Genomic DNA, 10,878 nt, shown 5'->3' with positions numbered 1-10,878 from the left:
ATGGGTCAGAACCTGTGTTTCCCGGAATATATTATATATGTGGGAACAAGGCGTATTTCAAATTGCCGGACCACTGGTATGGAAGCTGCTACTTTGGCATTGTTTTCCCGAAAATATACCATGTGAATAATGCAGCTGGAAGCGACGAAGAAACTAATGGCTTAGTGCGTAGTAAGCGCGAAAGTGTAGGTGAAGTTATAGGTGATATTTTCAGTGCACTGATACCTGGAATGGGGGTAGTTCTGAACACCCATAGAATCTGCAAATTGTCTACAGTAGTGGACCGGTTATCAACGGACACTGCTGCTGGATTCCTGCTGGTCAATACTGAAATGGTTGCGATCAGATCAATGGTTTTACAAAACCGTCTTGCCCTTGACACCCTATTAGCAAAAGAGGGCGGAGTCTGTAGAATGCTGAAAGCGCAACATTGTTGCACTTACATTCCAGATAAAAGTATCGAATTAAAACAATATGTGAAGAACATAACTAATTTGGAAAAGGAACTCAAACCATTGGAGGTTGACAGTGCCTGGACAAGACTGACTGGAGGTCTCTCCTCTATAGGTAGTTGGTTTGCTAACCTAGGTAGAAACCTGTTGTGGAAAATAGTGATGCCAATAATTGTGATAGGTGTAATTATATTGATTATTTTTATCTGCTGCAAATGTCAGAAGTGCAAAAGGAAATACACAGTAAATCAGAGAGGGGTGAAAAGAAATATTGATGAACTGGAATTAGAAGAGGTGAAGAATTCCATCTATAAAAAGGCGAAAAATCACCACTCTCATAGAGAAGCTGAAAGAAAACTGAATAATAAATTTATTGAAATTGACATGAGTGATGTGGATGAATGAGAAAAAGTTGGCATCTGTTTCCATTATGTAGTGATGATAGTAAATATCATCAAAGAGGGGATTGATGGAGCAAGGATTTGCACGCGAAATGCCTTGCCCCGTGCAAGAACCTCGCCAAATGTATAACATTACTAAAATTCATTATTGTCGATTATTACACGTTTTTCCAAACACGCGGGTGTCCCCGGATGCTTGCCTGTATGTCTTTTCCATATTAACGAAGCTTGCGCTAAGGAAAATGGCTGCTTCGCTGAAATTCAGTCTGCGCATGCGTCGGTCATACCCATGTGATGTGACGCACTCGCATTCTGGAGGGAGTTCTGTGCACATGCGCATTGTTGCTAATATGGCCGCTTGACTCTCACCACGCTCTCTGCTATGGCTGCTGCTTCAGCCTATCTGTCTTTTCGCACTAAAACAGTAACACTATAGTCATTATAAAATAAGGGATGTTTAGAATTTCATCATGGTATACAGTGTGATCATTCTGGATGTGATATTAATTTGTTTTCGCTTACTTTTCATGTACCGCGTCTTTGTGGGCTGGGGCATACATGAGCAACGCCATGCTGAGGCTCCTCAGAACCCCGTCACGTGACTGGGAAAATTCCTAACTGCGCAGAAGCTGAAACCAGCCAGCTGGCTCCCGAAGCCCGATGCGCCTGGGAACCCGTCCCGAAGATGCAGTCTTGCACCTTGAACTACCATACACTGTTGCTATATGCTGTACACTTGTATTGTATTGTGTATTCCTATGCCTGGGAACGTGAACCCAAGGGGCGGGTGTACAAAACTGAATATTGATGATGAGAAAGCCGAACTCTAGGAGGTGGTAATGACCGCACCACCTCTCCTGACCAATCATAATATGGGAAACTGTCACTTGCAACATTAGTGGGTGGTCTGAGGGACCCCAAAATGGTATAATTACCCTAGTTTAGCTTAGGAAAATTGTCCGACTTGTCCGAGTAGCAGACCTGTCACTGACCCTACGATCTCAATAGGTGTCCAATCTGAAAGTGCTGCGGAGCACTTTGTCCATATTTTCCACAAGCTCCTAAGGGGTGGAAATTCCTAAGTGCTGGCGAAGCACTTTGCTGGGAGATTCGACAATCCAATCGGGGTTTCTGGCGGATTACTTGCAGAAAGGGGTAACGCAGGCGTTGCTGTCCGAAGCTGTGGGTGTTGGTCGTTTCCCTGGGAGGCCCAGTCCTTTGACCCGAACCTGAGGGGTATCCTGTCCTGATCTGTCCGTGGGTTGTACCTGTTCGCACTCTGGTGTGCCTTTCTGAGGGTCCTTGTCCCCGTCTTCCCAACTGACCCGTGGCCAGGGTTGGTCTCAGATCTGAATTAGGTAAATATTGTATGTGGGTTTGCGTATTCTTTGTATCTTGTTTTCTCTCTCTCTCTTCTCTCTTTCGTATGATCTATTAAAGCACTATTACCTGTGATATTGTTCTATTGCCATTGCTGATTTAGTTTGTTCTCTCTCTCTCTCCCCCCTTCCTTTAGTAACTCATTGACGTTATCATAAATAATAGTATGTTCCCGTTTTTCCCTTTCCTTTAGTTGATTGCAGTGAACTTAGAAAGAACAGTTTAAGGATTAAGTACATGTTTAGGTCCCAACCTTAAACCTCGTGCCTTAGTTTAACGTTGCAGTGATTAGTTCTGTTCCAAATCCTACCTCTAGTTTTTCCCATATATCTTAATGGCCGGGATTTTCTTTGTGCAAAGTTACCTTTTGATGATTGATATTAATGTTTGACATAGTGTTCTGCATATCACTTATTGTCTTGGCATCTTCCTTTTGAACTTTATATAAAGAGTCAAAACTTCATCAGGTGTCTGTGGTCATTTTACAGAAAGCGGATAAAATATATGGAAGTAAAGAAATGTTTTAAGGTCCTGTCTACTATTTTCCCTTTTAGCTCTAGGTCCATCGAAAGTTTGTGCCTGTGGTAAGTCAGGTGCATGGTAAGCAGAGGTAATTCTGAACCTTTTAATTACTCATAAGAGCGTGCCAGGATCTCACCCGGTTCACGAGAATCACTGATTGAAACTAAATGCACGCCGGGGCCCAGTGCGTGTAAGAAATTAGTGACCCGGGTGAACTGCGCGCTCTATCAGGGGCACATTTACAATAACTGGCGCATCCCTGCATATCGGCAGCAGGGATGCGCCAGTTATTGTGCGTCACGGCTGCGCCACCATGGATGCGCCGCACCATGGGGCAAAAATGGACAGATGCGTGACGCATCTGCTGCCGTAAAGGCGGCGCATTGCTGGAGTTGCGTCGCAGGCGCGACGCAGCTCCAGCAAGGCTCGGGGGTGCCCTATCCTTGAAATGCTGCGTCAAACCTTACGCCTGCTTCAAGCAGGCGCAGGGTTTTGACGCAGCATGGCCTTAAAAGTAGCTGACTGAAATCTTGTCGATTTCACTCAGCCACTTTTGGGAGGCGTTCTTGCGCCGTAACGCCTACATGTGGTGCAGGGCTTTACAACGTGATGCATCTCCCAGATGCGTCACGTTGTAAATACCCCGCAGAGTGGCGCTGGCTTTGCGCCGCCACTGCGTCGCAACGGCGGTGTAAAAGAGGCGCAAGGGGCTTGTAAAACTGCCCCCAAGTGCCTAGCCTTGCTTTGCACTGGCCTCTAAGGCACTCTATCAGGCCACTGCTCTATGTGGCAGCGCCTGCCGGGCTACCGCTCTTCAACTCTGGCTCGCCCGCAGAAACATTGGAGTGACACTTTTTTTTCTGTGCAGCTCTGGCTGCAAGTTTCCTTTTCCTATTTATCCGGGACAGAGGCCTGATATGCACATCACATCCATGTCCAGGGCCCGCCCCAGTGTGCATAGAGAAGAGAGACTCAGAGGAGGGACTGAGTGCTGCCTGGGTGAAGGGTCCTCCTTGTAAGCGGCCTGACTTCAGCAGCCGCCCCTCCTTAAGGGCAGTGAGGCCCTGCCCCGCCCTTTTTGGAGAAAAAGATTGCACGTCAGGCTGAAGAAAGGACAGCTAGACAAACACTCTTTATGTTCAGGCCAGGCAGCCAGGAGCTGAACATGCGCTAAATGCACAGGCTCCCGGCTGCCTAAGCTGAAGTTTGCTGGGCTGAGGACGGCACAGCTCCGGTGGGCCTGACCTCCTCAGCTCAGCAAATGTCCTGGAGGCCCTCCCCCTCGTGACAAGGGAGAGCGTCCGTGATAGCCTCGTAGCGGGGCGCTTCGTTTTTAAGCCCTGAAGTGCCAACGGCCGAGTGTCTGTCGCTGACTCTGTCCCCCATCCTGCTCTGTGACCAGTGAGGGACTGCTGCCTCCCCTCATTGGCTGACCAAGGTAGCAGTCCCAACCCTCCTGGCAGCTCCCCGAGCCCTGCAGCAGCAGTTGAGTGTCGCTTTTTAGGTCTCGTCTGCGAAAAGCACGTGAAAGCGCGCTCTCGCTGCGAGAACTATAGTCGTCGGCTCAGCTGACAACGAGTGGAGACAAGAGCTGGCCAAGCGCCCAGCATCGTCAATGGGAGAAGGAGAGACAAGAACTGGCCACTCGCGCATGGGATTTCGTCGCGCGCGTGAGTAAGTCGCGGAGCTGCCGACGTGCACGCTCACGGTGACGTCTCCGCCGCGCGCCACAGCCCCATGATGAAGGTGACGTCAGTGAACGCTCGCCGTGACCAAAGTTACTTGCCCTGCTTGTAGAATACTATATGTATGTGTGACGGAGTGTGTGTGTGTTTCTAGGCGGGAGCAAGAGGGCTGGGTGTGAGTGAGTTTTGCCTCAAAGTGTGAAGGAGAGAGTGGCGAATGTGCGAAAAGAAGGGCAACCGTAGTGGGCAGGCGTGTGTGATGGAGATGTAGAAGGGGAATCAGCTTGGAGTGTGAGAGAGAGCGAGGGTGAAATGCATGTGCGTGGGAGAGAAATACATGCGTCTGTTTGAGAGAGATTGGCGAGTGCGTGAAGAGAGAACACGGGGACCGAGTGTGACTGCTCCTCAGCGTGTGAGATAGAGCAGTGAGTGAATATATACTTGATTAATAAATACGATCTAGTGACAATGATTTATTAAGAAAGTAAAGTTGTAACGTGTGTGTGTGTGTGTGTGTGTGTCCATCCATCCATCCATCCCTCCCTCCCTCCCTTTCAACCTGCAGAGCTGGGTGTTGGGGAGGGGAATGTGGGCCGGCTTATAAAGTAGTTGGCGTTTTTTAGGGAAAGGGAAAACTGGGATTCGAATATGAATGGGGTCCAGGAGAGGGGGAGAATGGTGGATTACATCTTAATTGCTTTGACCACGGGCACTGACATATGTTTTCACGCCCTCCTCCAAAGCAGCACCCTCTGACCCTCACACACCCTCACTCACCCTCACCCACCATCACTCACCCTCACACACCCTCACCCTCACACACCCTCACCCTCACACACGCTCACTCACCCTCACACACCCTCACTCGCCCTTACAGCCTCACACCCCTCACCCTCACAACCCTCTCACCCTCACACCCTCACCCTCAAACACCATTTCACTCAGGAACACCACCGCATCACTCAGGGACACCACCACATCACTCAGAGACACCACTCAAGGGTACCACCACGTCACTCAGGGACACCACCACATCACTCGGGGACACCACCACATCAGCTAACCATTCACAAACAATGTTTATATACCAATTGCAAATAAAAATAAAAAAAGGTTAATGCAAAGCATTGTCATTTACAATGCCAGTAACTCAAACTTTAATGCTGCGCCCCCTATTGCGTTGTAAATGCTTGTTTATTGACTGTTTGGTTCGTGCGTGTTAGTATGTATGAGTGTATGTGTATTTGTGAGTGAGTCTCCCGAAAGGGGGGGGGGGGGGGGAGGGTACGAGTGTCTGCATGTGAATGCATGAGTGTAAGTGAGTGTGTATGCGTGTGCGCCCCTTCTCGGTTGTACTGAACGGCACTCGCTGCCTGCCTCTCTGCCTCAGCCCTCCCCCTGCTCCCGGGCTACTGGGGAAGGCCAAAAGAGGGCGACCAGGAACCGATCCTGCACCCGGAGCAGCCCAGCAGCAGCAGAAGAAAACCCTGCGCTGGGGGGTGGGTCCCCTGTCCCCTGTCCCCTGTCCTATCTTGGGGCAAAGGGTTTCATCTTTTTTGACCCAGTGTAAAGTTCAGCCGAATTTTCAATTTCCGAATGGAAAGTTATGGACCCTGCGTGTTGTGGACTTGATGGCGTTTTCTTTTTGAAGAAAGATACAATAAAAGAATAGAAGAAATGCCCCCACCCCCAAAAAACAGAAGAAGAAAAAACCAGAAGTGCCTCTAGCGAGAAGCAAAATGCCTACAGCACCTGGTATTCCCAGGCGGTCTCCCATCCAAGTACTAACCAGGCCCGACCCTGCTTAGCTTCCGAGATCGGACGAGATCGGGCGCATTCAGGGTGGTATGGCCGTAGGCACGAGAGCCTGCCGGTGCAGGCCTCTTGTGCTGAGCCAGCCCCTGTCACGTCACCAGGCTCCCTTCCAGTGCATTTAAACACTTCCAGTCCCTTTAAACACCTGCCCTCCCTTTCAAAGTTCCTGCACACGGCCAAGCACGGCCATCTCTCGCGCTTGCTGAAGCTGGGACCGCCCTTCTAAAGAAAGGGGCCGGCACTAGCAGCAGCAGCAGCACCAGCACACCAGCAGCCTGGCCTTTTCATTTAACAAGCGCCTAGCCTTGCTTCGCACTGGCCTCCAGGCACTTCTTGCTTTGCACTGAGCGAGTGAGGTGAGGGCCCGAGTAGTCCAGGGCCCTTCAGGTCACCCGCCTGGCTCTCTGCCTCAGCAGCCCCCTGCTCGCTCCCAGCCGAGAGAGGGGGGCCCGGAACCGGGGCCGGCGCTGCCCATCATCAGCAGCAGCAGCTTGCAGCAGCTCCCCACTGGGAGCCCTCTGTCCTAGGGCAAAGCTTTTCTTCCTTTTCTTTCAGTTTTCGAGTTTACAGTTAAGGGCCAGGCATATTGTAAACTCCATGCCGGATTTTGTATAAAATACATGAAAAAAAAAAAGAAGGAAAAAAAAGCGGAGAGGAGAGGAGGAGAGCAGAATATGTTTTTTCTTTTTTTTTTTAAAAGTGCTCTTAGCGAGTTAGATTAGGTGTGATTGTGCAAGGGCCGAGCTTGGTGTCAGCGAGTGGCAACATACCTACAGGTATGGCCGTAGGCATGAGAGGCTGCCGCTTCAGGTCTCTTGTGCTGGCAACCCCCTCCACTCTGGAACCTGCTGCACTGCACCTCACTTGCACGCTTCACTCCAACAACCCTTGGCAAGCTTGCTACAGATAGCCAAATCTTCCTCCAGCCTTGCACTCGCTTCTTTTCCAATCACACACTGGCTCCGACCTCCCTTCAGGTGCCAGCCGGAGAGCTAGCAAAGCCGCAGCCTGGGCTTTTCACGTTGGGGCACATTTACAATAACTGGCGCATCCCTGCATATCGGCAGCAGGGATGCGCCAGTTATTGTGCGTCACGGCTGCGCCACCATGGATGCGCCGCACCATGGGGCAAAAATGGACAGATGCGTGACGCATCTGCTGCCGTAAAGGCGGCGCATTGCTGGAGTTGCGTCGCAGGCGCGACGCAGCTCCAGCAAGGCTCGGGGGTGCCCTATCCTTGAAATGCTGCGTCAAACCTTACGCCTGCTTCAAGCAGGCGCAGGGTTTTGACGCAGCATGGCCTTAAAAGTAGCTGACTGAAATCTTGTCGATTTCACTCAGCCACTTTTGGGAGGCGTTCTTGCGCCGTAACGCCTACATGTGGTGCAGGGCTTTACAACGTGATGCATCTCCCAGATGCGTCACGTTGTAAATACCCCGCAGAGTGGCGCTGGCTTTGCGCCGCCACTGCGTCGCAACGGCGGTGTAAAAGAGGCGCAAGGGGCTTGTAAAACTGCCCCCAAGTGCCTAGCCTTGCTTTGCACTGGCCTCTAAGGCACTCTATCAGGCCACTGCTCTATGTGGCAGCGCCTGCCGGGCTACCGCTCTTCAACTCTGGCTCGCCCGCAGAAACATTGGAGTGACACTTTTTTTTCTGTGCAGCTCTGGCTGCAAGTTTCCTTTTCCTATTTATCCGGGACAGAGGCCTGATATGCACATCACATCCATGTCCAGGGCCCGCCCCAGTGTGCATAGAGAAGAGAGACTCAGAGGAGGGACTGAGTGCTGCCTGGGTGAAGGGTCCTCCTTGTAAGCGGCCTGACTTCAGCAGCCGCCCCTCCTTAAGGGCAGTGAGGCCCTGCCCCGCCCTTTTTGGAGAAAAAGATTGCACGTCAGGCTGAAGAAAGGACAGCTAGACAAACACTCTTTATGTTCAGGCCAGGCAGCCAGGAGCTGAACATGCGCTAAATGCACAGGCTCCCGGCTGCCTAAGCTGAAGTTTGCTGGGCTGAGGACGGCACAGCTCCGGTGGGCCTGACCTCCTCAGCTCAGCAAATGTCCTGGAGGCCCTCCCCCTCGTGACAAGGGAGAGCGTCCGTGATAGCCTCGTAGCGGGGCGCTTCGTTTTTAAGCCCTGAAGTGCCAACGGCCGAGTGTCTGTCGCTGACTCTGTCCCCCATCCTGCTCTGTGACCAGTGAGGGACTGCTGCCTCCCCTCATTGGCTGACCAAGGTAGCAGTCCCAACCCTCCTGGCAGCTCCCCGAGCCCTGCAGCAGCAGTTGAGTGTCGCTTTTTAGGTCTCGTCTGCGAAAAGCACGTGAAAGCGCGCTCTCGCTGCGAGAACTATAGTCGTCGGCTCAGCTGACAACGAGTGGAGACAAGAGCTGGCCAAGCGCCCAGCATCGTCAATGGGAGAAGGAGAGACAAGAACTGGCCACTCGCGCATGGGATTTCGTCGCGCGCGTGAGTAAGTCGCGGAGCTGCCGACGTGCACGCTCACGGTGACGTCTCCGCTGCGCGCCACAGCCCCATGATGAAGGTGACGTCAGTGAACGCTCGCCGTCTCTGGCGGCTGCTGCGCGTGGGTCCGGCCGGCAGCCGCTGCTCCTGGACTGCCGGCCCTCGCTGGACTTCCTGTGCTCCAGCGCCCGCGGATCGCTGAATGTCAACTTGTCAGAGTAAGTAGCGCAGCCCCTTTCTGCCCCCTCAAGCAGGCATCGGCACCCTCACCTGCCCTCACTCCCGTACTGCTTGTTTGATTTCGCCGTGTAACGCCGGGCTGTGCAGCTGCATGCTACAGCAGAGACTGGGCTTTCAAGAAAACAGTGCCTGCAAAAATCACCCGCTAGTGCGCACAAACTCTCCCGAACCGCCCGGCCTCCTGTGAACCATGTTTGGAGAGCGGTTATTTCAAAGCCTTCGCAGAAGTTAAAGTGGGGCTTGGGTTGTGCTGTGAGACGAGGAGCGGCGCGAAGAGCCGAGAACGGCTCAGGCTGGTCAGAGCTGCTTTAAAGCGCCACGAGGCCTGCGGCGCCGGGAGCATTCACTGCATGCGTGTTCTGTGCCTTGAACAGGACTTCCCAGGCTGACGGGGACTTTCAAGGAGTGAGCAGGTTCGCTGTCACCAGGAGCTGCAGTTCACGCGCCTCCTCTTGGCAGGCACCCAAGCCCGGGGGTCAGGGTGGAGGCTGGAAATGGTTACATCTGCACTCATCGCCAAATTTGATGACGGTCCAGGAGAGGGGGAGAATGGTGGATTACATCTTAATTGCTTTGACCACGCGCACTGACATATGTTTTCACGCCCTCCTCCAAAGCAGCACCCTCTGACCCTCACACACCCTCACTCACCCTCACCCACCATCACTCACCCTCACACACCCTCACCCTCACACCCCCTCACCCTCACACACGCTCACTCACCCTCACACACCCTCACTCTTTATACGGCACTCGTCGCCTGCCTCTCTGTCTCAGCCCTCCCCCTGCTTCTTGGCTACTGGGGAAGGCCAAAAGAGGGCGACCAGGAACAGATCCTGCCCCCGGAGCAGCCCAGCAGCAGCAGAAGAAAACCCTGCGCTGGGGGGTGGGGAGGGCGGGGTCCCCTGTCCCCTGTCCCCTGTCCTATCTTGGGGCAAAGGGTTTCATCTTTTTTGACCCAGTGTAAAGTGCAACCGAATTTTCAATTTCCGAATGGAAAGTTATGGCCCCTGCGTGTTGTGGACTTCATGGCGTTTTCTTTTTGAAGAAAGATACAATAAAAGAATAGAAGAAATGCCCCCAGAAGAAAAAAAGAAGAAAAAAAACCCAGAAGTGCCTCTAGCGAGAAGCAAAATGCCTACAGCACCTGGTATTCCCAGGCGGTCTCCCATCCAAGTACTAACCAGGCCCGACCCTGCTTAGCTTGCGAGATCGAGCGCATTCAGGGTGGTATGGCCGTAGGCACTGTCACGTCACCAGGCTCCCTTCCACTGCATTTAAACACTTCGAGTCCCTTTAAACACCTGCCCTCCCTTTCAAAGTTCCTGCACACGGCAAAGCACGGCCATCTCTCGCGCTTGCTGAAGCTGGGACCGCCCTTCTAAAGAAAGGGGCCGGCACTAGCAGCAGCACCAGCACACCAGCAGCCTGGCCTTTTCATTTAACAAGCGCCTAGCCTTGCTTCGCACTGGCCTCCAGGCACTTCTTGCTTTGCACTGGCCTCCAAAGCACTCTGCTCGGGCCGCTTCTCTACGTGCCTACCCACCCACCCCGGGGTGGGGGGCGAGGGGGGCTGCAGGGAGCTCAGCAGCTGATTCTCACCCCAACTCTGGGGAGGCAACTTCTTGAACCCTCGAGCTCTGTCTTCAAGTCTCCTATTTTTCTTTTCTTTTGTTTTGAAATCAAGAACAGGCCCCTCGTGTGCAAATAGTGCCCATGCCCCGGCCCTCTGTGGGTGTAGAGGAGCGAGTGAGGCGAGGGTCCGAGTAGTCCAGGGCCCTTCATGTCACCCGCCTGGCTCTCTGCCTTAGCAGCCCCCTGCTCGCTCCCAGCCGAGAGAGGGGGGCCCGGAACCGGGGCCGGCGCTGCCCATCATCATCATCATCAGCAGCAGCAGCAGCAGCTTGCAGCAGCTCCCCAGC

At 52.8% G+C, this 10,878-nt stretch overlaps 1 non-coding gene and 1 pseudogene across 1 annotated transcript; both read right to left on the bottom strand.

Moving 5' to 3' along the window:
• Positions 1-6,180: 6,180 nt before the first annotated feature.
• LOC147659427 (5S ribosomal RNA) lies at positions 6,181-6,299 on the bottom strand. Its single transcript, XR_015307242.1, has one exon. It is a non-coding gene; the product is annotated as a 5S ribosomal RNA (ribosomal RNA).
• Positions 6,300-10,091: 3,792 nt separating this feature from the next.
• On the bottom strand, positions 10,092-10,200 carry LOC147659426 (5S ribosomal RNA; annotated as a pseudogene).
• Positions 10,201-10,878: the final 678 nt, after the last annotated feature.

The sequence above is a fragment of the Lissotriton vulgaris genome, unplaced genomic scaffold (genome assembly GCF_964263255.1).
Source record: "Lissotriton vulgaris unplaced genomic scaffold, aLisVul1.2 SCAFFOLD_2573, whole genome shotgun sequence".
NCBI lineage: Eukaryota > Metazoa > Chordata > Amphibia > Caudata > Salamandridae > Lissotriton > Lissotriton vulgaris.
Note: the sequence above shows the minus strand (reverse complement) of the source record. Positions and strands in the feature narration are given on the sequence as shown.